This window comes from Rattus rattus, chromosome 12 (assembly GCF_011064425.1).
Source record: "Rattus rattus isolate New Zealand chromosome 12, Rrattus_CSIRO_v1, whole genome shotgun sequence".
NCBI lineage: Eukaryota > Metazoa > Chordata > Mammalia > Rodentia > Muridae > Rattus > Rattus rattus.
The window spans coordinates 9,465,488-9,470,733 of NC_046165.1; the positions used below are offsets into that span (position 1 = coordinate 9,465,488).

The 5,246-nt window shown below is 37.5% G+C and overlaps 1 non-coding gene across 1 annotated transcript; it reads left to right on the forward strand.

Moving 5' to 3' along the window:
* The first annotated feature begins 3,300 nt into the window (after positions 1 to 3,300).
* LOC116914173 lies at positions 3,301 to 3,408 on the forward strand. The gene has a single exon (XR_004389717.1). It is a non-coding gene; the product is annotated as a U6 spliceosomal RNA (small nuclear RNA).
* The last annotated feature ends 1,838 nt before the right edge of the window (positions 3,409 to 5,246 follow it).

A 5,246-nucleotide genomic window follows, 5' to 3' on the forward strand; every position in this document is an offset into this window, starting at 1 on the left:
TAAGAAAAGTGAGGCACAGAAGAGCAGGAAGTGCTAAAGCATAAATTATTTAATTTATGAAACTACTCAGGAAAGGCTCAGGAACAAGACATTTGGTACAGAAGGACGTTGAGGGTAGTGATCTCTTTGAATATAAGAAAAAAGAGAGTTTAGAGTAGAGAGCAAGCTAGGAATAAACATGGGAAAAGAAGAGTGCTTCACCATGTGATGAACAGCAAAGAGACGAGAATGTCTGAGGACAGAGACTTTGGAAGTAATAAACATGCAAAAGGGCTGCTTTTTACATCATGATAGATGACGGCTGGAAGGGGCGTGAGGAAATTAGATTTAGATTATAAATATGATAGGATCATGGGTTTGGAGCTAGAAAAGCTCAAAGCCATAATTGAAATTTAAAGAATTTTTCTTCTAGCTGTTGAGTTTTACCAAGTTTATAAGTAGGTTTAAAACTTTATTTCCTAAAAAAGTAAAACCACATATCAATGAGTGCATACCATGTGCAGACTCTAACTTTAAAGTTTCCTCATCCTCACCATGGGTTAGGTCAGTTGATACTTGTCGTTAACAAATCAGTTATTGGTAGTTGTCAATTAGAAACTCTAGCTCCTTTCAGGAACAGGTTTCTGCCAAGTCTACCTGGATTTCCTACAGATAGAGTGCAGAACAGACAATATGAAATACATTCAATTCATTTTATGTAAAGGAATGGATTAAAACTGTAGATCTATATTCTTCTAAGTGAAATTGGGGCATTAGAAGCCTGTAATGGACTACCAATAAATCATTTCATGAGGTAGACCTAATGGATTTAAGAATAAGTATTATGAAGAGTGGCTATGGCCAACAAGATCTCAACTGATAGTGATTTTGAAAGGCCAAAGATAAGATCTATCCCTTTGACATTTATTAGACATCAGCAATAAGAAAGTACCTGTCTCAAGTGGTCTTTACTGGATACATATAAACATGAGCAGTGCTAAATATATGCATATATATGTACACATGCATATATATTTTTATGCATACTTGTACATACATGTACATGTATGCACATACAAACTCACAAATATATATGTATATATAATTTGTGTATAATTTATTTCTTTAAAATTTATATTTAATTTCTCAAAAGTTTGTGATACTTATATATAATTTAATGTAGCAATAGGAATTAATGAAAGCAAAACATGTATTTGGGATTGACATAGGGATAAATTGGGTGGGAAAAGAGTAATATACTACTCATTTATGAGGTTCTCAAAATGAAGCAAAAACATGTTGCAAAAGAAGACATGATGTTGGAAAGGGGAGATATTGTGAACAGGTTCCAGGAGAAGTGGAGTGAGGGAGTGAGAGGAAGTTTATGATAAAATGCATTATGCACATGTATGAAATTTTTAAAGAATAATTAAAAAAAATGAAGGAAAATGTAGCCAAGTTACCTCTATTTTGCAGGCTGCTCTAATAATTAACTTCATGTTTTTTTCTGAGAGCATGCAATTGACTTTATATTCTCAAGCAGGGGAAATATTATGCATGTCTTCTCAAATTTATTGGGTCACATAACCCTCTTATTGGGGAACCCAACAGGACTGTTCAACTGCATTGTCGTTTGAGAAAGGTTGGATAATGTGATCCTTGGGCTGAGAACATAAGATAAGGAAACAAAACTACATGTTTTCCTATAAATATTAGCTGTAGTGTTGAGCTCTCCTGGACCTGTCCATTTCAGCGTGCTGTTTTTGTTAATGCTAATTGCTAAAGGCTCCCAGAGGTGCTATTTACTAATTGTCACTAATATTCTTTAAAGAAATGTTTTGCTTTTCATTGCAATTACTTTTAATTTGTTTCTAATCATTATTTTATAGTAATAAAGATGGAACACAGCCCTGTATCTGCTACTCAAACTTATTAACACCAAACTATGTGCACTTGTCCCCTTGGAGTGTCAGGAACAAAAGTATAAGAAAATCCCCCATTATCTTTACCAGTCAATGAGGAACATTTAGAAATGGAGACAAAACAAACTCCATGATGTATCTAAATTATATTGCATTTCTAAATAAAGTCAGGTCTGAATAAAGGCTAGTCAACTTATTTAAATTTCTAGCTTTTTTTCTTTTCTTTTCAAAAGGGTGTAGTTCTTATTCAAAGAACTATTGGTATGAATGAATCAAGTGAAATTCCAAACATCTACTTCCCTTCCTGGATGTTTGTTTAGTTCAGAATTGCTCTACAATTTCTCATGGCCCCAAGGCTTAAGTGGTTGGCCTATTCCATAAACATATGAACCATTCAGGAGTTCATGGTTTCCTTGGTTCTCAGCTATTTTGACTGTTCTCCTATATTAATTATACAACAAATTAATTTGCTTCAGTATATATTGATTGAAAAGATACTGGACCCAAGTATTAGGAACAAAGAGAAGAAAATGAATTTATTGTCCATGTGTAATTACCAAGATTCTAGTCCAAAAAAAAAAAGAAAAAGAAAAAAAACCCACCCAAGTATTTGATAAAGAAGGAAGGAATCTAAACACCTTGACTTTAACAGATTCAGGGAGAGTTACAACAGACACTAACTCCAGATGAAAGCAAGAAGTTTTAATTCTATGTTCGGGCATGGTGCCAGTATGGAATGTGTAATTGTGGGTCTTAGGTTCAGCTAATGACTAGTTTAAGCCATTTGTAGGTCCAGTTAAATGTACCTGTGTGTCTTTAGGGACATCTAAGAGAGGCTGACAGGTAGGACAGCAGTGGCTAAGATTAGGCGTACCTTCCTCAGTACAGTTGACACCTGCTAACTGGCTAGGAGCAGAATGAATATAGTTGGCTGAAAGAAGGAAGTGCTGACATTCTTGTAAGCCCCTTAAGATCTGACTGAGAACGGGACCCCCATTGAAGGAATCAGAGAAAGAACTGGAAGAGCTTGAAGGAGCCCGAGACCCCATATGTACAACAATGCCAAACAACCAGAGCTTCCAGGGACTAAGCCACTACCCAAAGTCTATACATGGACTGACCCTGGATCTGACCTCATAGGTAGCAATGAATATTCTAGTAAGAGCACCAGTGGAAGGGGAAGCCCTTGGTCCTGCCAAGACTGAACCCCAGTGAACGTGATTGTTGGGGAGGCGGCAATGGGGGAGGATGGGGAGGAACACCCCATAAAGAAGAGGAGGGAGGGATTAGGGGATGATTGCCCGGAAACCGGGAAAGGGAATAACACTCAAAATGTAAATAAGAAATACTCAAGTTAATAAAAAAAAAGTTTAAAAAAAAAAAAAAGATCTGGTGTTAGGTGCTCACTTCAGCAGCACATATAACTAAAATTGGAACAGTACAGAGAAGATTAGCATGGCCCCTGCATAAGGATGACACCCAAATTCCTGAAGCATTCCATATATTTAGAAGGGGAGGGGGATGGGGGGCTCATGGCCAGGAAACCAGGAAAGGGAATAATATTTGAAATGTAAATAAAAATATCCAATAAGAAAAAAGATCTGATGGAAGTATATCACCGCTTCCATCCACTGATGCTAATCTTTGGATTTTCAGTAATGTCCCAATACCATGAATTTTCCAGGAAGCTTCCAGACCTTGAGCATCCATAAGGAAATGCAAAGGCTTCTGGCTTCCTGGACTGAGGGTCAGCTATTTATCTCTTCAGTGTGATGGGGTTTCTCTTTGTTGTAAAATCTCTAACTCATAATAAAAGCCAGAAAATATACTTATGTTCTTTTGGTTCTCTTCCTTGGTGTTTTACACTGAATGATTTTTATGTCTGTAATTGACAAAGGTCAATCTGACTGTTCCAAATAGAAGGCACACACAAGTTTGCACACAAGAAGGTGATAGATACATAAATTTTGGGGCCATTAAAAACATTGATGGCATTAATTTTGTTGTGGAGGCTTGGAAATAATGATACAAATTTGTAACTTCAAGTTTTTATATTTAAGAAAAGTACTCTGATAGGTGTTTGTGAAAGATGTGATGTCTAACATTGCTCATCAACTTGACTTACAACTGCAATACATTAAATCCCAAGCATATGGGAATATCTAGGAAGGATTTTCCTGATTGAATCATTTATGGTGAGGAGACCTCTTATAAGTCTGGGCCCACATCTTCTGGTGGAAGCCTACATAAAATGCCAGGGACAAGAGAAGAAAAAAATGTGTTCACATTTTATCTGCTTCCAATCACTCACACAAGAGAATTTATGCTCTACTATGTTCATAGCAGCCTTATTTATAATAGCCAGAAGCTGGAAAGAACCCAGATGCCCTTCAACAGAGGAATGGATACAGAAAATGTGCTACATCTATACAATGGAGTACTACTCAGCTATCAAAAACAATGACATCATGAAATTCATAGGTAATGGGTGGAATTAGAAAATATCATCCTGAGTGAGGTAACCCAATAACAAAAAAACATACATGGTATGCACTCACTGATAAGTGGATATTAGCCCCAAATCTCTAATTACCCCAGATACAATCCACAGACCTCATGAAGCTCAAGAAGAATGATGAGCAAAGAGAGAATGCTTCAGTTCTTAAAAGGGGGAACAACAATATTCATAGGAGGGGATATAGAGAAAAGTTTGGAACAGAGACCAAAGGAATGGACATTCAGAGCCTGCCCCACCTGGGGATCCAGCCCATAGACAATAGTAATGAAGCCAAGAAGTGCATGCTGACAGGAACCTGATATAGCTGTCTCCTGAGAGGCAAACACTAGCAAGGAACCATGGAATTGAGAATGGGGTCCCTGTTGGGAGGAGTTAGAGAGAGGATTGAAGGAGCTGAAGGGGTTTGTAACTCCATAAAAACAACAATACCAGTCAACCAGAGCTTCCAGGGTCTAAACCACTACCCAAAGATCTCACATGGACAGACTCATGGCTCCAGCTGCATATGTAGCAGAGGATGGCCTTGTTGGGCATCAATGGGAGGTGAAGCCCTTAGTCCTGCCAAGGCTGGAACTCCCAGTGTAGGGGAATGTCAGGGTAGGGAGGCGGGAAGAGGGAGTGGTTGGGTACGGGTAACACCCTCATAGAAGAAGGGGAAGAGGATGGGATAGGAGGCTTATCGACAGGAAACAAGGGAAGGCAATAACATTTGAAATGTAAATAAAAATATCCAATAAAACAAAGGGAAAAAATCTTAGAATATAGTTAGCTATAATAATTCAGTGACACTTTGGGTAATTTCTAAAAGTACGAATTTTATAGGAAAT